Source organism: Symphalangus syndactylus, chromosome 2 (assembly GCF_028878055.3).
Source record: "Symphalangus syndactylus isolate Jambi chromosome 2, NHGRI_mSymSyn1-v2.1_pri, whole genome shotgun sequence".
Classification (NCBI taxonomy): domain Eukaryota; kingdom Metazoa; phylum Chordata; class Mammalia; order Primates; family Hylobatidae; genus Symphalangus; species Symphalangus syndactylus.
The window spans coordinates 54,073,327-54,100,302 of record NC_072424.2 but is presented as its reverse complement, the minus strand read 5'-3'; the positions used below and the strand labels follow the sequence as shown (position 1 = coordinate 54,100,302).

The 26,976-nt window shown below is 34.6% G+C and overlaps 1 protein-coding gene across 3 annotated transcripts in view; it reads left to right on the top strand.

Annotated features, from left to right (window-relative positions):
* Positions 1-26,976, top strand: part of ADGRB3 (adhesion G protein-coupled receptor B3) — a 758,270-nt gene that overhangs the window by 234,378 nt on the left and 496,916 nt on the right. The window contains exon 2 of one of the 3 annotated variants that reach the window (XM_063618736.1): positions 18,253-18,399. The exons of the other annotated variants lie outside the window; for them this stretch is intronic. The gene's annotated coding sequence lies outside the window, so the exon portion shown is untranslated. The remainder of the gene's footprint in view (positions 1-18,252; positions 18,400-26,976) is intronic. 3 annotated transcript variants of the gene reach the window in all.

Below are 26,976 nucleotides of genomic sequence, written 5' to 3'. Positions count from 1 at the left end.
TTAAAAGGGAAACATGAAAGTGAGCCATTGCACATAGAAACAGATGTTTTCCCCTAGCTAGTTACTAATAATGTGGTCTTAAGATCACATCTAGCGACAAATGCACATGCCTAGTTAAAATTATAAGAAATAGTTTAAGTACTGGACTTTTCTTATTCCTGATGTATGACTATTATTTACTGAGATTTTATTTTATTTCATTATGCTGACACAGTATTACTAGGATAACAGCATTATTATTACCATTTTAAGGATAAGGAAATGAGAACGGTAACCAGGCCTTGTAGATCCCAAAGTATTACAGTATTTTAAATATCAACTATGTTTACAATATTTTAATCACATCAAAAAAAAAAACAAATGACCTTATTTCAAGTAAATAATTTTGGTGTTAAGAAGTGACACTTTTCCTGAGAATGTGTTATTAGAGAGGAATTTTAATTTTTTAAAAAACTTACATAGAATGAGGAGAAAGCCTTTTAATGTATACCATATTTCCCCCATATGATTATAAGTGCTGTTGTCATCCATATACTGTATGTTTAAGATTAATTGTTAATGTTTTCAATTTAATGCTAAAGCATAAACTAGAATGAATCTTAGTGGGAGTTACTTGGAATACAAATATTAATTTTTATTATAAAAGATTTCTATTCATATATAATTCAGCTACTCTTAATTTTAAATATAAATAATTTAAATATTTATTCAATCAATAAATATGTATTAAGGATACCAACCAGACAGACACAGTCTCAGCTCTTAAGGAACGTCCTGTCTAGTTATTACTATACACATATACAAGATGACTTACAGGTAAAAAGATGTCAGACAGAAATGTGAACTGCTGCCTTGTGAAGGACTCCCTACGGGAGCTATGTCTTGGTGGGATAGTTGGAGCCTTCTTTCTAAGTATTGAAACTGAGCTGTATTAGTCAACAAAGAGATGATCAGGCTGTGATTAATAGACTCATTTAAACTAAACTCATAAGACCAAAGCACAGAAGTCAAAGCAGTATTTTGTTGATTTCCGAAAGGTGACACTAGGCCACGCTTTCATAGAAAGTGCCTGGGACTTGAAATTATTACTAGAAGGTTTTGCTAAATATATAGTCGCAGCAAAAAGGATTGCTAGATTGTGTGAATGGATGGATGGTTTACTTTTCTTATAGGAAATCAGCTCTAGTCTATTCCTAGAATGGCTTTTTTGACCAAAATATTTTGTTTTCCATATATTATTAGTCTTTATGGTCAGTGATGAATAAACAGTGCTAAATACTTTCTTTTTATGGATTTACCAAAAGCAACATTTCAATTCATTAAGTAAGTTAACAGTTACATTTATGTATTGTCTTTCTCTGGTTATATCCTAGTCAACTTGATTAGACCTGGGTATTTATCTTCTGCAAAATATTTACAAACTGTTATGTATTTTTAGCATATGGCCATGTTTTCTTTTTATTGATGGTTTTAACTAGTTTACAGGTATGGCTCTTACTGATTTTTTTTCAAAATTATAAGTATTTTGTACACACCCATAATGCATTGACAAAACTAGGGCTTATGTGGCTATATGTTAATTTTAAATGTTTAATCAGCAAATAAATACTTCAAACATTTTATTTTGAAAAACATAAATCATCTTTTTAAGTTTTATTACTAGTATTAGTATTATTTTGATCCACATGCCTCTTGACTTTTTTCTTTTGTTAAAGCCTTGATACAATATTCATTAATTACTTAATGGGTAGCCTTTATAGTTCCCTTCAGAAAATATTCAGCAAGATAAATTTATGTGTAAATTAATGGTTAAAATTATATGATTGGATTCTTTATAAATAATCTACGTTCTTTTTTTGTTTGTTTCTAGACATTATTAGTCTATACCCAACTTTAACCTTTAGGTGGCAGCATTTGAGAACAGTTACAGATACTTGCCACCATTTAGAAAAACAAGATGAATAGTGTATATGTTCAAAATAAAGAATTTAGGATTTATTATTTTTTTATTTAGACTCAGAACAATCGCTTATCAAGCATTGCACTGTCTCATAATTTGTAACATTAAGAAGTATTTTCATATTCACATAAGGCTACTTTATACTTATAAAAAGTCCATCATTTGCATGGCCATTTGTTCACAGTTATGCTTTCATTGGAGGCAGGGGTTCTTCCAAATGGATATTCCTAAAGGACCTTTGTTCTCAGCACATGTCCAATTTTAATGGATCTGGGCTAATTAGACATATCTGAAAATTTTTTCTAAAGTATTGAAAACAAAGACAGTATCTTCTTGCAATTTATTGGTTTAAAAATACTTTACATTTATGTCTAGTGAGAGATGAAAGGGCAAGTACAATATAAAACCAATTTATATCAAGGACTTTTGTTAATAGTCCATCTTAGTTGCTAACTAGAATAATCACAAAGGATACATTTTGCTGAATAACTGACCGATTAGTCTGATCTATCACTCCTATCTTGTTTTCTTTTTTAAAAAATGAGGTCAACCAATTTTGCTTCACTAGCCAAGTACCTAATCAAGATCAGGCCATATATGAATAACTTCAGTAAGATATATAATCATGGCTAGAATCTATTATATTTAATGGAATATGAGTGCTTAACTTTTACAGAGAATCATGTCAGCTTTTCTACGACTGTAATTCCTGTAGCTGTATGATTAACTTTTTCATTATATTAAACCTTAAAATTACTTTCTTTTATTTTTCTCTATTTGGATTTTAATATAGTTAAGGAAATCTTTTAGGATAACTTTTTAAAATACTTCTTTTTCTTTTTATTGAAAAATGTTCCAATATTTTTATCCTGATTTCAGTTCAGAGGATTTTATTTCGTGTTTACTTCATTATCATAAGAAAGACATAAAATTTCAAATAACTTATTTAAAACTATATTTATATATAGCTGATCCTAAAGACTAATGTGTATTTGTTCATTTTAGCCCTCTAAAATACTAAATAGTTTTGCTAAGGAAAGTATTTGCAATGATTTTTACTGATGGCAAAATTGTAAAAAAAAATTAATACCTAGTTATCATTTAAATAATTTATATTTTAGACAGGATCCAAAGTATACAAAATGCTTAGTGTTTTAGACATTTGTGTTTGTGCTATTTACATTAAGGAAACTTGATCAGTATCTATAAACACCCTTTCCCTATAGAGAAATGGATAATCTGTTAATTTATGTTGTAAAAGGCATGTAGTTCCATGAAGACAGTATCCAAAAGTATGGGTACTCTGTGACTATTTCAGTTTTTGTCACATTTTTGTATTTGCCTGAATCCCTCAAAATGGCATGTATGTCCATTTTCACACTGCTGATAAAAACATACCTGAGACTGGGCAATTTACAAAAGAAAGAGGTTTAACTGGACTTACAGTTCCATGTGGCTGGGGAAGACTCACAATCATGGTGGAAGGCAGAGAGGAGCAAGTCGTGCCTTACATGGATGGCAGCAGGCAAAGAGAGAGCTTGTGCAGGGAAACTCCCATTTTTAAAACCATCAGATCTCATGAGACTTACTCACTATCAGGAGAGCAGCACAGGAAAGACCTGTGCCCATGATTCAAGCATCTCCAACCGGCTCTCTTTCACAATGCATGGGAATTATGGAAGCTACAAGATGAGATTTGGATGGGGACACAGAGCCAAACCATATCATGGCATAAGCAAGATAAATTATTTATTGACTCAATTAACTGAAATTTTTAGAGGCTTGAATGTCTGGATCTAGGTGCTCCAATAATGTCAGAAGTCTGATTCTCCATTTCTCTTTTCTGCTTTACTTTTTGTTGCTTTTTTTTTTTTTTTTTTTTTGACAGAGTCTTCCTCTATTGCCCAGGCTAGAGTGCAGTGGCAGGATCTCGGCTCACTGCAAGCTCCGCCTCCCTGGTTCACACCATTCTGCTGTGTCAGCTTCCCCAGTAGCTGGGACTACAGGTGCCCATAACCACGCCCAGCTAATTTTTTGTATTTTTAGTAGAGACAGGGTTTCATTGTGTTAGCCAGGATGGTCTCGATCTCCTGACCTCGTGATCTGCCTGCCTCGGCCTCCCAAAGTGCTGGGATTACAGGCGTGAGCCACCGTGCCTGGCCTACTTTTTGTTGCTTTTATTCTCAGTAAATGTTTTCCCCCAACTGGTAGCAAAAAAGGTTTCCACCACTCCTGACCAGCATGCCTGATAGAAAAAAAGCATGTGTGTGTGCATCTTTCTAGTGGTCTTAGGGAAAGTTTCAGGGAGAGCTTTCTTTGTTGCAACATGAGTCACACCCCCATACCTGAGCTTATCATTTTAGGAAGTGCACTCTGGTCTGTGATGGGACAGATCAAATTGCTTAGATCCCAGTTCCAACCAAGGAGGGCAGAGTTAGCATAAGCCTCATGCCTTGACAGACATTTTAGTTGATGCCTCATCCAAGTCATTTGGCAGCATCAGTTGATCTTCATGTTCAAAAAGATTCTGAACAAATGAATCAAAGCAGATATAAAGCTTTCACTCTTTCCACTAGCACTTTAACCTAGACCAATTGCATCAAAATGTGTCTATATGACAGCCTAATAAATTGTGAGATATAAACCAATTTTAATAAAATAGAATTTTGTGTGTCATGACACCTTGATAATAATAGAGAGATATGGTCAGATTGCTTGCAAATTGTTTAAAGTGGAGAGATTACTGAATCAGGAGACAATCCTGACTTCTGACTTTGGATAAGGCAGCCACTGCCTGGGATAAGGGGAGTGTACTGCAGAGAACTGGCTGATGGCTTATGGTCAGTCAGCTGGGCAAGGGTGAATCAGAATTACAGTCTGCCTCCATCTGCTAGTAATTCCTGCGGTTAAAGCCAGGAATGACAACAAGTTGCAGTGTTACAGGTGGCCTATGGTATCAGTTTCAAATAAATAGCTTCCTTCCTTTCCTATGCAACTGTATGCTACTGTCACTTTAATAAAGGAAATAACATGCAAGTCAAATTTGTTTCTTAAGTGTAAAAACTCTTAGACTGACAAAACTTCTTTTGCAATTAAGTTTTAAAAATTACCTTTTTTGCCATCCCGCCCTCCAAAACATCCCTCACCACTCCATCTAGCAACACTCCTATTCAAGCTTGCTGGATAGTCTATGAATCCTGAGGGACTCTTGAAGCTAATTCATACTACAGTGTAAATAACTTCTGGGTCAATGCTCCCCAAGGGGTTTGTACTTTATAAGGAAGTCATTTATAGAAGGTGCCAGAGGGAACTTTGCAATTAAACTTTGCAATTCAAATGAAAGGCGGGGCTTTTTTCCACAGAGCATCTCCAGGAAAAAAGCCAACAGAGCTATTGTCCCCCAAAACAAATTAATATAGTTCATTCACGAATTCATTCTACAAATATTGGCTGCCTATCATATTCTAGTCATTGTTGATGTTTTTCTTTTTCTCATATAAATGTATTTCTTACTTTGAAAAAGAGACAAAGGAATATATAGGAATATAAAGCTAATAAAAACTTCAGCCCTATTTGTGTAAATTTTACAAGTCATTAAAAAGTCGGTGAGAAAAATAATATTTTTTATGTTTTTTTAAGTGGTCATTTGTTGGTTGGAAACTGATTAGAAACAGTTTTCCCTCTTTACCAGGTAAGTACCATGCTCTAGGAGGGCTAATAGGATGGTTATATTGCCTAGTGAAGGGATCTGGGGCAAGCAGCTTAACCCAGGTATACCCCTAGGTTTTAAACTACCATCCTTATAAAGTTTTTTTTTTTTTTTCAAATAAATACTATACATTGTATATTTTACATATTTAGCGTCAAATCCACAGTTATGTGACTGATAAAATACAAATCTTGCCTCCTCATATTTTCCGTGTGTTGCAGGGTGATCTCTCTTAAATGCCAACCTATTTATTAAGTCTTGCATCTGATTTTCCACCTTCAATATCTGCCTTTTTTTCATGTTTAGTACAATGCTGGCACGTAGTAGATGCCCAGTTTGTAGATATTGAGTAGCTGAACTATATTCAATTCAGTATATATTCCCTGAATATACATTGGCATGCAAAGCAGTGTACTCAGGAGTACACGGATGACTAAGACACAGTCTTTCTCTTCATGTAGCTTTGCATCTATTAAGTGTGGATATTTGGGGATAAGTCATGACAAAAATCCTAATAAAAGCCAATGTATTCAAGCCAAAGAGAGTCAGTTGGGAACAAGTGGCTATGGGAATTTAGTCTCTGACACCAGAAATCATAGTCTCTCAGAAATTACAGTTCACTGTGGAACACTTTAGTGTTTTGGAAGGTAGCTCTGTCTTTCAATAGCTAGCTTTTAATCAGCTTTTTGAAATAAATGAATAAAACACGCTTTGTTTCATTTATGTGTGTGCTTCAGTTTAAAGTAGTAAAAACAATGATCGTATTCATCTGTTCCATACAAGAGTCGACAAAATATTGGATATATATTTAAGTATTACCATAATTATAGTTTTTATTTCATTAGACAAGTTACATCGAGATTTTTATGTACACAGGTCTGTGACTATAATAATCCACTCCTAATTGCTTATGTGAAATCTATGAATCCTTCCTTGTACACTATTTTGTTCTCCTAGGTGTTGATAAACTAGATCCGTTAGCAACCTTTTATGTTCTCTTAAAGGTTATTTGACTTTGATTTAGAAATGTTACATTCCCATTCATTTCATGAATATTCTCTAATGCTTTTTCTAAACCTGGGACATAATATGGATCTTGTTTCTAAGAAAATTACGGATATTATCAGTAATTGCTCTATTACAACCACAAGGAAAAAATATATTTAGATTGTAGAGTCCCAAGGTATTTCAAAAACATACTTTGAAGTAGTGATTCAATATTGGTAATGTATGTAGTTTGCATACAAATTATAAGTATTATACTTTCATGTATAACATTTAAACCACAGGATACTGAAGTTCTCATTTCCTGTTGGGAATTTTCCATGTGAATATAGGACTGTCCCTCTGTCTGGAGAGCTAGAGATTTCCCTTTTATCATATTGAGCATACAATGAAATCATCATGTTTTGAATTTTTTATTATCATCTCAAAGGTTTTAAAAGAATTATATGCTTCCTTTACGTTGCATTATCTGATTCTATCCTGTGATAATGTCCTATATAATTATCTCTCTAAATTGAAGGTGACTGAATGGGATGATTTTCTTTTTTGTAGTGGCTCCTAGACTCCTCCCTTACCCCCTGGCATGCAAGTCCTCAATCATAACTGATACCAATTATTTCAGGCTATTCTCTGTGGCAGTACAGATTTCCTCCTCTTCCCTACTTTTATTATAAACAGTTTATACAACACCTAAAAAGCCCTTTTGAGATAATGTGATATGAAAGAGTCCCTTAATGGTTATTTCCCTGGAAGACTAACTAGGTAAGCACACAGTCTCATTTACTACCACTTCTATTACTAGTTTTTTTGTTTGTTTGTTTTGTTTTGTTTTTGAGACAGAGTCTTGGTCTGTCGCCCAGCCTGGAGTGCAGCGGTGCGATCTCGGCTCACTGCAAGCTCTGCTTCCTGGGTTCATGCCATTCTCCTGCCTCAGCCTCCCGAGTAGCTGGGACTACAGTTGCCCGCCACAAATACCAGCTAATTTTTTTGTATTTTTAGTAGAGACGAGGTTTCACTGTGTTAGCCAGGATGGTCTAGCTAAAGGATTGTAAATACACCATTCAGCACCATGCCTAGCTCAAGGTTTTTAAAGGCACCAATCACTGCTCTGTGTCTAATCTGGTGAGGACTTGGAGAACTTTTATGTCTAGCTAGAGGATTGTAAATGCACCAATCAGCACCCTGTCAAAATGGACCAATCAGCTCTCTGTAAAATGGACCAATCAGCTCTCTATAAGATGGTCCAATCAGCAGGATGTGGGTGGGGTCAGATAAGGGAATAAACGCAGGCTGCGGAGCCAGCAGTGGCAACCAGCTTGGGTCTCCTTCCACGTCGTGGGAGCTTTGTTCTTTCACTCTTGGCAATAAATCTTGCTGCTGCTCACTGTTTGGGTCTGCACTGCCTTTATGAGCTGTAACACTCACTGCGAAGGTCTGCAGCTTCACTCCTGAGGCCAGCGAGACCACAAACACACTGGGAGGAATGAACAACTCCAGAGGTGCTGCCTTAAAAGCGGTAACACTACTCCAGAGGCTGAGGCAGGAGAATGGCGTGAACCTGGGAGGCGGAGCTTGCAGTGAGCCGAGATCGCGCCACTGCACTCCAGCCTGGGCGACAGAGAAAGACTCCGTCTCAAAAAAAAAAAAAAAAAACACTCACTGCGAAGGTCTGAAGCCAGCGAGAGCACGAACCCACCAGAAGGAAGAAACTCTGAACACGTTCGAACATGAGAAGGAACAAACTCTGGACACACCACCTTTGTAGAACTGTAACACTCACCGCCAGGGTCCACGGCTTCGTTCTTCAAGTCAGTGAGACAAAGAACCCACCAATTCCGGATGCAGAAATACTGAGGCAAGATAGTTACAACTATATGTATCTCATTAATTAAAGTTAGAATTAATAAGGCTTGAACTTAATAATTTCAGGGTACTCCCCAGGTTGCTGTCCTATCAATGGATATTTGTTTAATGTTGTAAACAAGAAGGCAGAATTGAAAGATATTTAAAAAAGAGATAATTTGACTAGAATTTAAAGTGCTTTGTTCGGCACTAAATGTGAGACCTAAACTCCTTCTCTCTCTTGAAAATGAGATCATGGCTTTGGTTTCCATAATTTGCAAGGTTCGTTTAATTTTAAAGTCGACTTATTTTTAGATTCAATATAGGCTTTAATATACTCTTTCACTTCCTTAGTAGGTACTTTATGAGTACTTCCTTCATGTAAGGCACAGTGCCAGGCACGGGGATGTGTCAGTAGAGTGAAGAGCTCTTTTGCTCATGGGCTTAGGGTTTGGGGGAGACAAACATTACATAATGACACAAATAAATAGAAACTGTGATAAGTGCTGCAAAGACATCATGGAGGGTGTCAGGAGATAAAATAATAGGTTGACCTAAATTGGATTGAAAGTGAGAACATGTCTCTCTGAGAGAGTAAGAGCTTTAAGCTGAAACCTGAGGGGTGAGAAAAAATTAGTCAGTTTTAGTCAGTTGAAAAATAAAGCATAACTTAGTATTTCAAGCAGAGGAAAAAGTTAACAGAAAACCCCTGAGACATGAAATCACCCAGGGGTTTAGGACATGGTCTGAGATGAGGTTGGAGACAGTGGGCAGAAACTACATCATGGGAAGCCTGAGGTCAGAGTAGGGGCTTTTATCCTAGATACAATGAAAGTCTGACAGTGAAAGAGATAAGGGAGAGAAAAACAGGTAGGTGTGGAGAGGAGTTGTGCGCAATACACAAAAGATGTGATTTTGAATGGGTGAGAGGTTTGGCTTTCTTCATTTTTGTGTTTTGTAAAAATTTGGCCTTTTTGAAAAGGCCAGATTCTTGGGAGATAATTTCAGACAACAGGACATGTGGGATTTGAGCATCTTGAAAATGTTTTTTAAAAGGCTTCCTATACCTCCTAGAAGTACTCATACATCAATTTGAAGATCACTGATATAAAACCCAGTACCTAATCTTGGAAAGTTGGTAATATAGGTGGAGAGATAAGTCACAAGCATATGAAAAGTTAATCATAAAATATTTAAATAACAGTTCAATACAGTAATAAACTATAATAAGCAAGGTGTATGAAATTGCCATGTTTAATTGCTTAATTAATTGTGCAGAAAATGATTGGTCAGAGGTCCCCAGTAGTCAGGGCATTTTTGGGGGATCTTATAAAACTGGGAGAATTTGAATGGTCTTAAGAAAGGATTTATGATATTTCAAGACTAACAGTAATATTTATTGAGGGAAAAAATTGAAAGATGTTTTTGAGTGCTACAATTTGGTGAAATGATTAGAAGATAGTTTGATTACAAAGAGTATGGAATGCAACCTTCTCCAGGATAATTTTTTTAAAAAATTAAAAATTTTAAATAATGTTTATTGAACATATTATGTATTTATGGGGTATAATGTGATGTTTTAACATATGTTTACATTTGTGGAATGATTAAGTCAAATTACTTGACAAAAATCCATCACCTCACATACTTGTTTCTTTGTGGTTAAAACATTTAAAATCCTTTTAGTAGTTTTGAAATAGACAGTATATATTTATTACATGCTCAGTAAAATGGCGAGGCACTGAAGGAAAAATGCTGCATGATCTCACTTATACGTAGATTCTTAAAATGTTGAACTCACAGAAGTAGAGTACAATGGTGGCTACCAGAAGCCAGGAGTAGGGGATTGGATACGGAAAGGGGAGATATTGATCAAAGGTACAAAATTTCAGCTAGCCCTCAGAAATTTATCGGTCTTGGGTACCCACTGTAGACTTTGGAGTAGGGAAATACTAGGATAAAATTGACATGTTAGACGTATCCAGGGAAAACCTGACAAAGGGATTTGAAAGAGGAAATGGTCAAATTTAGAGGCTTAGAGTCAAAATCCTAGACTAAGGCAGTCAATGGCTTATGTAATGGATATGAAAATGGAAAGAAGGAAGGAATGTTTTTGAAACATCCAGTGAAAATAAAACAACACAAAACAAAAAGACAAGATTGGGTAATTATTTGGATGTAGACCCTCAAGGAAAAGTGAAGAGTCCTGGAAAACAATTTTGTGCCCTATAAACTTTCGGAATGGTTTTTGTGATTATTTAATCAATTTGCTTGTTACAGTAATAATAGTGTTAGCAGTGGAAATCTCAGAACCAGGAGCTGAAAGTACCTGTATCTCCACTGTTGTCAAATTCTGGTATTTAGACTTGCTTGTCTTTCAAGCTGGTGTTTACCTTGCTGGATATTATTTAGTCACTCTCATTAACTAATATTTTACCTAAAGTACAGTACTCATTACCAAACGTAAAGTATAGTACTCATTACTTAGTGACCAAACTTCTTTAATGTAATTCTTGATATGTCTCTCTTCTAACAGGAGCAACTTGGTCAATAATGATCCCCATTAATGCTGTAACTTTTCTCTATCCAGAAAGTAAAAGTAGAGCATTAGCAGAAATATGGATTATCTCACATATACTTCGTCTTTTTATTCACTAACAGCTTTCCAATATCATAGATACACCTAAGCACAGTTCATTCCCAAACAATGAAGTATAATACATAACCTCCAACCAGAATATTGTCTTGTTTACTTTTTAGGCAGTGTTTCAAAGTGGTGTTTAAATACATATTTTAGCAAAATGAACCCAGATTCAGAAAACTAAAGAGCAAAAATAATTAGAATAAGAAATCATCCTTAACCATAACATTCAAGTAGAACCATTGTTCATATTTTACCACATATCCTCTCAGCTTTTCTCTGTGTATACATAAAATCACTTTTGTTATAGAAATGAGATCTTATTTTATGTCTACAAATATAATCGCTTTATATGTACTGTTCTGTGACCTGCTTTTTTCAATTCATTATTTCTGTGAATGTCTTCTGAATGAATAATTGTAGAATAACATCATCCCTATAACTTCAATGAAAGTTCTAGTAACCTTCTGGTTTTGTAAGTCTGGGTGGTTTGCAATATTTTATATTATAAATACAGTTATCTAGTAATATTTGCATACTCACCTAAAAAGATACAGGAACATTTTATTATAACTCTGTTGTAAATATATATATATACACACACACACACATACATATATGTGGGTATTTACGCAGTTCTTTATCACCTTAGAGTAAGTTTCTAAAAGCGATATTGTTAGTTCAAAGTTGTGCAGCTTTAAGATTTAAAAATATTTTCAAATTGCCTTATATAGTTCCATTCTTTCTCCCCTCAACAGGATATGTAAACACCCATCCCCTCACTCTTTCAGCAATTAAAAAAATGGGCTTAACCATTGATACATATTCTTGCAATCTATTAGCTAGTACATGATATGTTTTGAGTTTTGGCTTGCATTTGAGGGGGAATTACTTGTAAGTAAACATTATTTTATGTGTATTGGTTATTTATGCTTTTACTTTTTGAACTGCCTGTTCACATTCTTAGCCCATTTTCCACCAGAGAGGTCAAACTAATTTCTTAAGTACTATTTTCTGGTTAGCAGACAACATAACAAGTTTCAACAGCTTATTAAAATAGTGGAGTTTCTTATATCTGCTATTATAATGGAAAAAATTTCCGCGCCATGATAAAAAATCAAGATGCTAAATGTCTAGTGTTGTCTAACTTTAATATTTCCAATTTGACTTAACTCTTTGTTTAACATCTGTTTTACTTAAAATGAGTGATGACATTTATCAGCATTGTCTTATGTAATTTATTTTATTATTTTATGAGGATTATATTTTTAAAAATACCTAAAATATATTAAAGGGAAGTGTATACAACAAAATATTTCTTGTGAAAGCCAAAAGTTAAGTGGCTGCCCTATATTGCCACTAAAGGTGAACCTTATTTTCAACTGTATCAGGTATGTGGCACAATGTGGAAAATTTCCAAGTTCGTTACGAACAATCATAAAACCCCAAATCCCCACTCACACACTTGATGGCTGACAAGAGCCAGGTTTTCACCCTTCTCATATTGGCACTCCTTTCCAAGTATTGTGCTTACTGACAAAGTAATGCTTTTTCATTTTAGTACAAAATCTTAGTTACTTAAAGAGTATAAAAACCTATTCCTCTCATAGTAGAGGCTTATGTGAAAAGTAAAGGATGAGGGACAATTTGAGATTGACAATGGGAGATCAGATTGCAGTGGATCTCATGGAACAATCAAGTTAGAACAGAGTCCTCAAGAGAGGGTAGGAAGAAAATGTTTATACGCAGCATTGATAATCACCATTCCCAAATATCTACAGAAGATCCATGACAACAGTGACTTATTAATGCAGTTCAATAAATGTTTTCTTATATTTATAATAAGAGATATAGTAATAGTATTAAATAATTTGTTTCATAATGGACAGTTGAATTCATTCATGTATTTTTCCCATATAATTGTGGAAGAGAGAGACATCACAAGTGTCTGTGCATTTGATCATATAGACTTGAATTGTCCTATAGGATAAAATGAATATTGTGGTCACATTCATTTATTCAATTTATGTTTATCACCAGCATTTTCAGTTCCTTTTTTGGGTAATAGATACACACACACACACACACACACGCACACACACACACACACACAAAAAAAAAAAAACAAAACTCCTGCCCTCCAGCTACCTTCTAATGAAAGAGATTGGTAACAAATATATAATTATGGAATATAATGAGAGATAATAAATGCAATGAATAAAAATTATGGTACAATAAGGAGATAGGGAAATGGAGGCTTATTATATAGGATAGTCATTGAAGAAGACTACGAGGAAATGACATTTAAGTATGGTCCTGGGAGACCTATGCAGCAATCTAGAGTTAAGAGTATTAAAGGCAGAGGGAAAGACAAATGGGGTGGTCCCGAGACAGGAATGTGCTTGGTCCTCAGCATGTTCAAGGGTTATTTAGAAACTTATGTCACTTCCTTACTTTTCTATTGAGTTGATTTTTTTCAAAGTTAACACTCAAATCCATTAATTGACTCAGATGGCTAGAAAGTGGGAAACATAAAAGTTATGTTCACTGATGTATTTGCTTTCAGACATACTTGATTTTGTCATGTTAGAAAGAACTTAAAGGCTGTAAGAGGTGGATGTCAGAGGAAAGACAGGATCAATCAAGATAGGTAGAATAGTGACACAAAAGTATAAATTATGTAGAAATTTTAAGAATAACATTTTCGTGGTGTTACTAATAATTTGTAACAATGACTAAACAAATTCACATTGGTTTATGTCTCCAAATATTGAAATTCAGACTTCATTTAATTCAGCATTTTGTTTGCCATGATTCAAGTTATGACTGAAAAAAGCAAGGTAGCATCTTAGAACAATATTGCTTCCAAAAGTTGTGTCCACATTTGGTTCCTGAATTTTATTGATGGCTGATCAACCTGAGACTATGAGCTTGTACAGTGATACCTAATGAAATTGGTAATATGTCCACATTTTAGATTATATTTCGTTTGTTGCTCCAGTCTGACATTAAAATAAATATTCCTTTTTTTTTTTCTTTTTTCTTTTCTTTTTTTTTTTTTTGAGACAGCGTCTCACTCTGTTCCCCGAGCTGGAGTGCAGTGGTGCAATCTCAGCTCACTGCGAGCTCCGCCCAGGTTCACACCATTCTCCTGTGTCAGCCTCCCGAGTAGCTGGGACTACAGGTGCCCACCACCACGCCTGGCTAATTTTTTGTATTTTTAGTAGAGACGGGGTTTCACCGTGTTAGCCAGGATGGTCTCAATCTCCTGACCTTGTGATCCACCTGCCTCAGCCTCCCAAAGTGCTGGGATTACAGGCATGAGCCACAATGCCTGGCCTAAGTAAATATTCTTAAACGAGCAGCAGTGACCACAGAGAATGGATTTGTTGATAACATTTGCAAGATTAACCAAAAATTGTGAAGTACAACTTTCATATTCCTTTGTAACTACATATATATTTTACATATATCATTATATAGGTATATAAAAAGTAGTAAGTACTGTTGTAAAACTCTATACATGACCACCAATTAATTTTGAATTTCAAAATATTTCAAATGCCTTCTCAAAAGTATATGCAAATAATAAAATGTCAATATTTTCTGTACATTTTATGATTACCTGATGAAGGTATTTTCTACTTGAAATACCTTTTAATAAAGTACCAAGAAAACCACAAAGCACTTAATGCATCAAGATGTTAGCTTATCTGTTCTTCACTTTGAATGCCATATTTCATCTTGAGCTAAAGAATTTGAGAATTGAAATCTTGGCAGAGATTAACTTACAGGTAAGTACAATTGCTTGAGAATTTTACTCATGATGTTCAATTTAAATCCTTCGAATACTGTTGCCCTAACAAAATAGAACATTTTATGCTTCTTTCCACAGGTAAGAGCAATCCATCTGAGGGACTACAATGTGACTGAAGACCTCTGTCCCAAACTTTTTTAAAGGAACTTTGTTATACCACAGTTTAGCAATCTTTAGAAAGGTGTTACACTTATTTTGATATCTAGATAAATCAAGAGAGAGTATTTCCTTATAGCTGCAATGAAATCTGTAATGAATTTGTGGTTATTTGTTTATTTTACTTAATTAAACACATATTCCAGTTGTTGCAAGGATATAAATTTGTGTACACTATTCTTGATCTTAGAGGTTAACAGGTACAAGACATTAATAAAATCTGTGATGCAGGGTGGATAGTTGTAAACTCAAAAAACAAATACATAAAAGGAAGAGGCAGAGAGAGAGAGAAAGATTTTTAAAAATGCGCTAAGAATTAATGAAAGAAAATGCCTAGTATTGAATCTCAAAGATGACCTCATAGAACAAGTAGCATCATAAATGCCATAAATGGATCTTAAAGGAGAGCTACGACAATCATAGAGGGAGGTGGAAAGTTTAGCAGGTGAAAGAAAGATAGTATAAGCTAACTTGAGGATGGAAATGCATGGGGCAGCTTTTTGGAATAGCAAATAAACTAAATATAGGAATAGTGTATTAGTCCATTTTCATGCTGTTGATAAGGATGTACCTGAGACTGGGAAGAAAAAGAAGTTTAGTGGACTTACAGTTCCGCATGTCTTGGGAGGCCTCGTAATTGTGGTGGAGGACAAGGAGGAGGAAGTCACATCTTATATGGATGGCAGCAGGCAGAGAGAGAATTTGTGCAGGGAAACTCCTGTTTTTAAAATTATCAGATCTTGTGAGACTTACTCACTATTACAAGAACAGCACGGGAAAGATCAGTCTCCATGATTCAGTTATCTCTCACTAGGTCCCTCGCACAACATGTGGGAATTATGGGAGCTATGAGATGAGATTTGGGTGGGGACACAGAGCCAAACCATATCAAATAGGGAACAGTAAAATTAGAAATCCAACATTATTTTATCATAATACTAGGAAAGCAGTATGTATGTTTGAGGACCTTGATTTAAACTTTAGTTTAAGACTAATCTAACAATGCTAGTCTGGAATGAATTTTATTAAGGAAATTATAAGAAAAGGCTAGACAAGAATTAACTAGGTAAATTTAAAAATGAATAGTATGTGAGACATTATGATGGTAGATTATGTATGATAAAACAACTTAATGAATGTCTGAGTCAGAAGGAAGGAGTCAGATGACTTCAAGCTGGTGACTAAGAGATTGGTAGTGCCATTAATGAAAATAGAGGGTTCAGGTTTAGTTAATACTCATGAGGAGAACAAAACACTTATGAGTGTCTTGAATTTAACCCACCTTCATAAGAGCTCTATGAAGTTGTTCAACCGGCTGCTGAAAAGCTGTGTCTGGAGTGGAGGAAGAGGAGAGGGAGATGCTGAAGGGAAAGGAATTAGAGAAGTGGTCATAGAATAGTCAAGAAAGTGAGGAATGAAGATGACAGAGCCAAGATCAATCTTCCAGCTGGTAGTTACTACAGAAGGGTGGAGGAGCTGAAGAGTGGAGACCAAGAAGATATGGGCGATCTGCTAGAGCAGCACTGTCCAGGAGCATGTCCCTGCACTGATGACAATGTTCTGTCCATGCTGTCCAGTCTGGTTTCCAGCAATCACATGTGACTATTGAGGAACTATATGTTTAATTTTATGGAATTTTAATTAGTTTAAATTTAAATACCCTCCTGCAGCTAGTGGCTACAGAATTGATAAATGCAGCTATAGAGATTTTAAAACACCTTTGTCTTACTGAAATCAATTTTCCACTCAGCCATCAAGTGTCATCTCTAAACTATAGTTTAGAACATCTCCTTCTGCGTAAAACTCTCCAGTGGCTTTTCATTGTTGAGGAGTAGGATCCAAACGACTGAAGCACAGCAATAACAAAGCATCTCCAGCCTCACTCTGTCCACCTAAAGCCCTAGGCCACAGCAGCCTCTGAGTTTCCCCAACAGGCTGAACCTTTTCCTGGTCAAGGCCTTTGTGTTCTTGCTCTTGCTTTTCATCTTTCAGGCCTCCAGTTAAGTGTCACTCCTCAGAGAGGTCTTCCTTGAGCTCCTTATGTAAATTAGCCAGCTCACTGCTATTACTCTCCAACTCAACACTCAATTTATTTCTTTTATGGCATAGATCATAATTTCTATTTATTTATTTTCCTTGGCCTCCACCACTGGATTGTAAACTCCCTAAGAGCAGGGATCATGTGTGTCTTACATTTCTCATACCTCTCAGAGGGCCTGGGTTGTGCAATAAATACTGGTTGGGTGTTGATAAATACCAATGAGAATATGTAACTACTAAGCAGAAGTTTCCATAAGCAAGTTTGTTGTCAGTATATTTCAGCAAAAAAAAACACTCGGAGAATCTTATATAGACAAATTGGCAAAATATATACCTCAAAAAGTTTATTAAGACAGAAGAACCTGAAATAGTATCAGTTGAAAGATGCAATTTGGATAGTACTTAATGGGGAAGAAAGTTACATAATTTTTGTACTTTGTAAAGCCTCAAATAGAGTCCCCAGCCTCTCAAGTTCCACCTGATTTCTATCTACACCAGAGGAATAATTTATTTGTTAGCTGCTCCTCTAATGCCTGCCTTAGTTTTATTCTTTGGACCTCTATGACCCTTGAAAACATTGGAAAATTTTTGCTCGTGGTATTTTCTGGAATTTCAGTAACAATATGAAATTAACATCATTGTCATTACTATATAGAAAACAAAATCAAACAAAACTCTCAGATTGGCAGTTTATTAGAGAAAGAGAAAGGATCTGTTATTGCTCGGAAATGCAGGAAAAATAAAGACTAGTTTATTACCCAGAAAATAGTTGTTTATTTTCATAGAGTTAGTGAAATAAAGCAGCTGGCCTATCAAATTGCTTTCATTACCTAAGTAAGCAGAAAGTGATACTTTCAATAAAATTTTATTTCACTAGGAATGAAATTGATGGTGTAATATTTTTAGGTTTTTAAAATAAAAGACCTTGTCTGAGGCATATCTTTAAAGTTAAATATAAAAAGAATTATATATGAAAGCCAGTATTTTTCCTTAGCATTCAAAATGAGGGTACATACCTACTGATAAAGAAAAAAAAGAAAACCTGTCTCCAGGACAACCAACTCTTTTTTTTTTTCTTTCAGTGTTATGCTTTCTGTCCCACTGCTATGAATGATTTAAAAAGAAAAAAGAAACAAAGAGGAGGAAAAAGAAAAAAAGGACAATAGAAAGGAACACACTATAAGTATTACGCTTTTAAGAAACAAAGCGAGCATATTTTAACCTCAAAGGTATCAGTTTAATTAATGCTAACTTATTTCCAAATATAAGTTAAAAATTACATTCCATGTACTTAATCTTTTTTGCCAATATGTAGTTTTTGTAAATATTAAGGCCCTGGAAAATAACGTTGTAATTTATGAGTAGATTATAATTCTAACCCTAACTTTATTCAAATACTGTACTTACATATCTTTCTTCCTCAAATACTTAATCTGGTATTTTACTTCATCACTCTCAAAGTCAGTTTGAAAAGCATAAAATTTCTTAAATGAGCATAGATGATATATGTATCAATAACATGGTTTATTTTTAGATGATATATTTTAATAATATAAAGTTAATCTTTAAATATAAAAAGTAATCCTGCTACAGTTTTCTCCAAATGTAGATAATCTTATGACTAATACTATGAAATAACATTTGTCAATAACATGGTTTATTTTTAGATGATATATTTTAATAATATAAAGTTAAACTTTAAATATAAAAAGTAATCCTGCTACAGTTTTCTCCAAATGTAGATAATCTTATGAATAATACTATGAAATAACATTTATTTCGAAATCCTTTTTTAATTCCTTCATCAACACATAGAATTAAGCATAGTTGTTCCATGACCCATTGCTTGGCACATGGTATCTATTGAATTTGATAACAATAGTACATCCCCATGTAGGAATACATTGCTTCCTGACCAATGCTCCACATTTAGAAAAAGCAAAGTGGTGCTTTATTTTAGCTTCTAAATGATAAGATGGATATAAAATATGGGCATATTGTATGAGCTGTGTAAAGTTCTGCTGGTTTAATTGTTGAACTTCCAGAACATCTATTCTGGAGAAAGATTCCTGTTCTATATGAGTTACAAGTTATATGTTAATTCTTTCTAGACTATGCCTCTTTAGATAGAAGATGTGAGAAAATCAAAAACAGATAACTCCAAAGTGCTGAAAATTATGGCATGAGCCCTCAAAAGACTGCACGTTGTTCCCTTTATCTGCCTCCCTTGCCCAAAGGAGCATAGTAGAAAGTAGATAATTACCTTATGAACTCATGTTGTATACACAGGTGGATTGGTTGCTAGGGAAAAAAAATGGCATTTATGGCCTGTGAAATGCAGATGAAGTACTTATTTAGATAACTCCATCAAAACACTAACTCTGATCTCAAAAATTTAAATGAGTCTAAGGAACATGCGGTGAGCCTGGTAATTTTGGCATAAACATTTCACTTAAAATCATGAGTTAAGATACAAGCTTGATTTGTTACTTCAAATAACTATTAATCCTCTTGCTACGTGAATGAACTATTTTTTTAAAATTCAGTGTTCAGTGTTTACAATCAGACAAGATCCCATTATCAGTAGGTAATCCCTAACTGACTGCATGCTTTTGGTTATCAAAATGCATCATAGTTGAAAAAAGAAAGTATGCTTTTGTCAAAATCAAGATCTCATAGATAAAAGCAGTTAGTGGAGAAATAGCAGTTAGTGGAGAAAATTATTAAGTGGTATTAAATATACTTTTTAAACACAATAAATAAAAATTCTAGAATGTATTCTTTTCTGAAGATGATATTCATTAGTATAATAATCCTATCCCCAGATTTAACTTTCCTTTGCTATTTCCTTCAGTAGTTCAATATTCTATTGGTTTCATAAGCTGCTGAATCTGCTGAGACTAATTTGGTTTTTTTTTAGTTCAGTGCTGTGAAGACTACACTTCCTGTTTAAGTCTTTGAAACAAGTCACACTGACTTGAAATATAATGTATTTAGCACTTGTATTTTTCTTTGCTTTATTTTTGCAAGTCTTGAAAAACATGTATTTAGTGTACAGGATTTTGCAAATTTTTGTGATGACATCTTTCTAGGACTGGGGTTTGAGCCATGCACCAAGAGAGTGGAATTGAACAAATCTGTTTGTGCACTATTTCATAGACTGACCATGTGCTCTGTAGAACAGTATTTGTCATATGCTCTGATTAAAGAGGAATAAACTCTCTTACATGAAAATATTTCATATCTTAAAACATGAGTATATAAATATAAAGACCTACAGTCTTGAAACTTGATATTAGTGAGGGATTACTGTATTACACAGTGTGCCAATTGTGCAGATCAATGTTTTCCAATGTTTCCTGATGAGCAAAATCAGCAAATAACGTTTTTAAAGTACAGAATGTTAAGACTTACAGCAGATCAATAAATGCCTAGGAATGGAAACTGGGAATTCACCTAAGTGTTTTTTTTTCTCCTGAATTGTCATTATTGTGTATATTCTTGAAGAAATAATTCATGTTTTTTTAAGTTGATCTGCACTAGCAGACAAAAACATATAAAATATCAAAGTATTAACTGTTAAAAACTAAATTTATGATTATTTATTGTTAAAAATATGGAGTAGAGAGTGAGAGGCAAAGCAAAAAACAGTGGTATTTCTTTGTGTGGGTTACAATTTCACATGGGGAAATTAAAATTTTGATAAGGACACAAGCCAGAAATGAAGTTAGCACTCACTTTTTGTGCTGTTAAAGAGTAATGAAACTGGTAACTTCCTTTAAGAAGAACATACACACTTGGTAAGAAGTAGGAGGACAGGAATTTAGGTACAAGTAGTACTTGAAAGTTAGACTTCTCTTAGAACTTGTTGACCTGACAGCTAATAATCACATTAGGTTTTGAAAAATATATAAGAGAACTGGAGAATTTATAATAGTTTCTGACTGTCCTCTATGACCTGATACATACTACTATGTAGAGGGAATACCAAATGAAAAATCCAAAGGATCTGGGGACCTGGATCAGAGATTGTCAGGAAGGGATGCGGAAGTTTCTCTTCTTTCTGCTCAATATAAGACTATTCTCAGTTATTATTTTTTATGGAGAAGAAAAATAGCTGAAAACTTTCAAAAGTGACTACTTTAAAGTTATGAAGCAATTAGAAAATGCCGAGAATTTTACTTTAGTAAAAATCCAGTTCTTCTCTTTTTGATTGACTATAACTTCTCTGAACTACAAACTTTCTGTTACATTAAGCATAATTGCAAAGGTAAAATCTGGTAGATATGTTAGTTTCACTGATGCAAAGCTGTTTCTTGCTTGAGAAGCAGAAAGCATATGGGGAAAGGAAAGAATCAATTAGGGGAATGGGAAAGGAGATGGAGGTTGAACATAATGTTATACTAGGAATTTTAAAGAAAAACAGCATTCAAAATCATCGCCTATCCAATTTGATCATCAAAGATAAAAATACCTGTCTACTGGGCTAGACACCTTCACTCTGTTGCCACTCACAAGAATACTCTTTCCAGGGAGAATTATTTCTAACACCTGATTTGTAGAATCAGAGCCCATAACTTTAAACAAACTAACCTAATTTCCATAGTATTTGAAAACCAGTAAATCTCTTGGCCCCTCGCTACACACAAAAGCCACTCCCAGCAGCTCCTCTGGGGGTTACAAGATCAATCTTAGACTTCAATCTCAGTCCTATTATAGTCATGCTAAGGCACACTTAGGGATAAACCAAACAACTGATCCAAATCGGTGTTCATGTAGCTGGTGGGAGGGTGGTTAGGTAAAGGGAAGATATTGCAGAAAGGAGACGGGATGAAGATAATTTTATTGTGAAACAACACTTCAGGTTTAATTTGTCTAACACAAGAAATACAGAGAGGTTTGGGTGTGGTGACTTATGCCTGCAATGCCAGCATTTTGGGAAGTCAAGGCAGGTAGATTACTTGAGCCCAGGAGTTCAAGGCTGCAGTGAGCCGTGACAGTGCCACTTGTATTCCAGTCTGGGCAACAGAGGTTACTTCGTCTTAAAAGAAAAAGAAAGGAAGAAAGAAAGAGAGAGAGAGGGAGGAAGGAAGGGAGGGAGGGAGGGAGGAAAGGAGGGAGGGAGGGAGGGAAGAGGAAGGAAGGAAGGGAGGGAGGAAGGAGGAAAGAGGAAAGGAAGGAAGGGAGGGAGGAAAGAGGGAAGGAAGGAAGGAAAGAAGGAAGGGGGGAAAGAGAGAAACAGAAGAAGGAAGGGAGGGAGGGATGGGGGAGAGCAGGAAGAGGAAGGAAAGAAGGGAGGTAGGAAAGAGGGAGGGAGGAAGGAAGGAAGGAAGGGGAGAAAGAGCAACAGAAAGAAGAAAAGGAAGGAAGGAGAGAAAGAGAGAAAAAGAGACAAGAAAAAAAGGAAAAAGAAAATCAGGAAAACACATTATTATTAGGATTCTCCAGAGAAACAGAAACAAATATAATATATATATATAATATATAATTATTTTATATATAATACAGATATATATATAGAGAGAGAGAGACAGACAGAGAGAGGTTTATTATAGGAATTGTATCACAGGATTATGGAGGCCAAAAAGTTTCAGAATATTCTATCTGCAAGGTGGAGAACCAGGAAAGCCTGTGGTGTACTTCAGACCGAATCCCAAGCCCTGAGAACTTGGGAGGCCACTGGTGTAAGTCTGGAAATCTAAAATCCTGAGAACCTGGAGCTCTGATGTCTAAGGGCAGGAGAAGATGGATGGATGTCCTAGCACCAGAAGACTGTAAATCTGCTTCTCCTTCCCCTTTTTGTTTCAGCTAAGCCCTCAATGAATTGGATAATGCCCACTGGCACTGGTGAGGGAAAATCTCTTTACTCAGTTTACTGATTTAAATGCTAATCTCTTCTGGAAATTCCCTCACAGACACACCCAGAAATAATGTTTTGCCAACTATATGAGTTTTCCTTAATCCAGGCAAGCTGATAGTAAAATTAATCATCGCAACATTATAGCAAAACTTCAGAGCATTTGCTTTGAAAGAAAAGGTATTCCTGGCACTATTTTAAAAATAATGGAGTTAGAACATTACTCCCCACCCCCTAGACGTGGACTTCACATAGTGTATTTCTTCCAAAGAGTACAGTGTGGAAAAGGGGAAAATAGAATAACTTCGCAGTCGAGAAATCAGTCAAATGCCAACTAAAACAGGTAACTAAGGTATCAACAGGGATAATTCATGTTCATTACATGTACCCTTGATGTGATGTGATGAGAATGGTCTTCCTCCCCAAATCCATAACCTCAGTCTAATCATGAGTAAAATATTAGGCAAAGTCCAGTTGAGAAAATACATGACTAGTGCACCTCAAAACCATTAAAGTCATCAACATGAATGACAGTCTAAAATTTGTCACAACAAGATTTAGGAGACATGAATACTAAATCTAACGTGATAACTTTATTGAGATATTAGAACAGAAAAAGGACATTGGGGAAAGTCTAAGAAAATCTAAAAACAGTATGGGCTTCGGTTAATAGTATCAATATTGGTTTATTAGTTGTGACAAATATACCATAGTAATATAAGATGTTAACATTAGAGGAAACTGCTTGTAGGTTATATGGGAACTTTTTGTACGATTTTCTCAACTTTTATGTGAATGTAAGACTAATCTAAAATTTCAAAAAATTTAAAAAATTACTTGACAACTACTGACAAATTAATATTGAAAGCCTTTGGAAATAGTTTTGAGAGATAGAACTATTTCTTAGATAAATTATTTTGCCATTCTTATATAGTTATCATATTTATATACCAAACTATAGGTCAAATTGACTAAAACATCAAATATTAAAAATTAAATATTTCAATAATAAGAATAAATATTATGTCTCAGCAGAGAATTTTTCTAAGGTTTAATGTGGTAAAAAATAAAAAATACTAAACAATGTGTTAGATAACTATTAAAAATTTTTAAATACATAAAGAACTCTAAAGAATTTGTATTTTACAATGAGGAGTTCAATAGCTGACTGAGAAAAAGGCATGAGTAATATACCTGAGAGTAAACAAGCAAAAAATACTTACATTTTACCTTGAGGGTAATCAATAAATTTTTTTAATGAGACATTAAAGACACTGTCTTGTACACAGTAGTTTCTCAGTAAATACCAGTTAAATGTATTGACTGTGTATGCATACATGTATAATTATATATAAGTATACATTTAGAAATATGTAATAATAGTAGGATGACAGTCAAATGAATATACTCATATTGTTGGTGGCAGTGGAAAAACATGATAGCAATCTGAAAACAATTACTAAAACTATAAAAATGACCATTTATTTTGATCTGTTATCTTATTTCTGAGAATGTGCTTACATTTAGTTGTTATATATTGCTGCATAACCAGAAGCACAGGTCTGCAGAGATTCAAAGGCTATAAGTAAATAGTTGGCTAGATATTCAGGGACTCATAGGGAACATGACAGGGAAAGTAGCCACAAAGAGGCCTGGGGAAAAGGTGTGTGGATAGACCTCTACAAATAGGCAGCTATCTGAAGATATCTGAAGATATCTAGCTCATCAAAGATTGACTTCAGCAGAAAAAGAGCATTTTATTAAACAAGTAGATAGGATGACCCATTCTGTGAATTTCAATCAGTGTCCCTCCCCAGCCACTCCTGTCATTGCCCAATGAGCTCATGAACAAAGTATCATGGTGACAAGGATGGAGGTTACACAGGTTACACATTGATCAGCAACATGAACTCATTGACAGCAATCTGGCTGCATCTATTGCTGAGTGCCCCATTTACCAGCATCAGAGACCAACACTGGGCCCGTGATGTAGCACTAGTCCCCTGGAGCATCAACCAATTGAACCATTTCCATCATACAAGAAACAGCATTTCTGTTTACTGAAATATATACTTACTCTGTATATGAATTTGCCTTCCCTCCCTACAATGCTTCTGCAAAAACTATCATCTGTTGATTTATACAATGACTTATTTTGATATTTCAAAGATAATAACTTCTAACCAAAAAATTCATTTCCCAGGAAATAAAACATGCTAATAGTTCCATGCTTATGGAATTATTGTTCTTACCATAAGCCCTACTCCTTTTCCCAAGTCTATATTAGTTGTTTATATCTAAATAACAAATTACCTCAAATTTAGCAGTAAGTAATAACAAGCATTTATTATCTCAGTTTCTATATGCCAAAAGTAAAGTTCCTAGCTTAGCTGCATACCTCTGCTTCAAGGCCTTTCAAGAAGTTGCCTTTGGCCAGAATATGGTCTTATCTCAAGACTCAGCTGATGTTGGTGGGTGGAGGGGGGTGGGGTTCTGCTTCCAGGAACACTCATGTTGTTATATGCAGGCCCTGGCTCCTTGCAACATGGGCCTCTCCATAGTGCCTCAGAACATGATAGCCAGCTTTTTCCAGGACAAATAATCCAAGAGACAGTTAGAGAGAACATTCAAGTCAGAAGAATCCACAGTCTTTTTATAACCCAATTGTCATTACCTCTGAAATACTCTTTTTGGTACAAGTGAGTCACTAAACCCAGATGCTAAATCCAGGGGATTCACACAGGGTGTGAATGTCAGGATGTGGAGGTCATTAGGAACCATCTTAGACACTGTTTATTTGCTACATTAAGTGAATTTTAACAATTAAAATATTTCTTTTGTCATTATCTACAGTACCAGTGTATAATTTTAACAACTGAAATGAGAAACAATAAGGAAAAAAGTCATACATTAAAATATTAGATAAAAAAGTCCTTAAAATAGCTATATATACTACATGGCATAATGAAAAATTCTTGTAAAATAATCTTAAACAGAAAAGCAGAAAACAAAATTATGCAAATACAGACATAACTATGAATACTAGTAGGGAAGACACAAAAAGTAAAACAATGTTGTCAAGGTAGCATGATATAGTTAAGATTTGTTTTTTTCAAAAATGTTTAATATTGTTTTTAAAACATTTGTACATTTTTTAAATGGGAGAAGTGGTAACATTGGCAATATTTAATTTATATTTTTTAGCTGTAAGACATCTTGTTCTCAATATATGAATTTGTGTTAAGAAATGGGCATGACAGAGTATGGATCACTCACTCCAAACCTTTTATCACTAGTGGCATTAGGTTTTTAATATCATCTTTGTGTATAGAATGCACAATTTTATACCTTATGTTTTATATATATTCTGAAACCAGTGTGTGAATAACGAGGTATTCACACTGTTACTTCTGATTCAAAATGGCAGGTCAGCCATACATATTGGACTATTTTATTCAATGAAAATTGTGTCTGTTATCACACTAAAAGTTGTACTAACAATAAAGACGTTCTCTGAAACCTTTTTAAGACAATAAATCAAGCCATCTGTAGTAATTTTTTTTCTGCTTAGCGAATCATTATTAACACATGGCAGTGTCAAGTGATTTTAATTTATCTTTCATTAAGCAAGAAACAGTAGACTAGAAACTGTTTTCTTCATTATTAATCAATAATTAAGGAATATTGACTGCTGTTCTCTATCATGCTAGAAAAATTTAAAAATGCACCTAAATAAATATAGAATAAGAGGATTTAAAGAAAAACTTAACAGGTAAGATACTATTAGTTCAGATTTCAACACCAAAGTTGTGATTAATATAGTTGGTTGTTTAATATTGAAAAAGGCCATAAAAAAGCCAATAATTAAAGCCTTATAGGGACTATAGCTATAAAACTGAAAAAAATACATGTAACTACATATAATCACGTGATTCTTTTTTCATTTGTA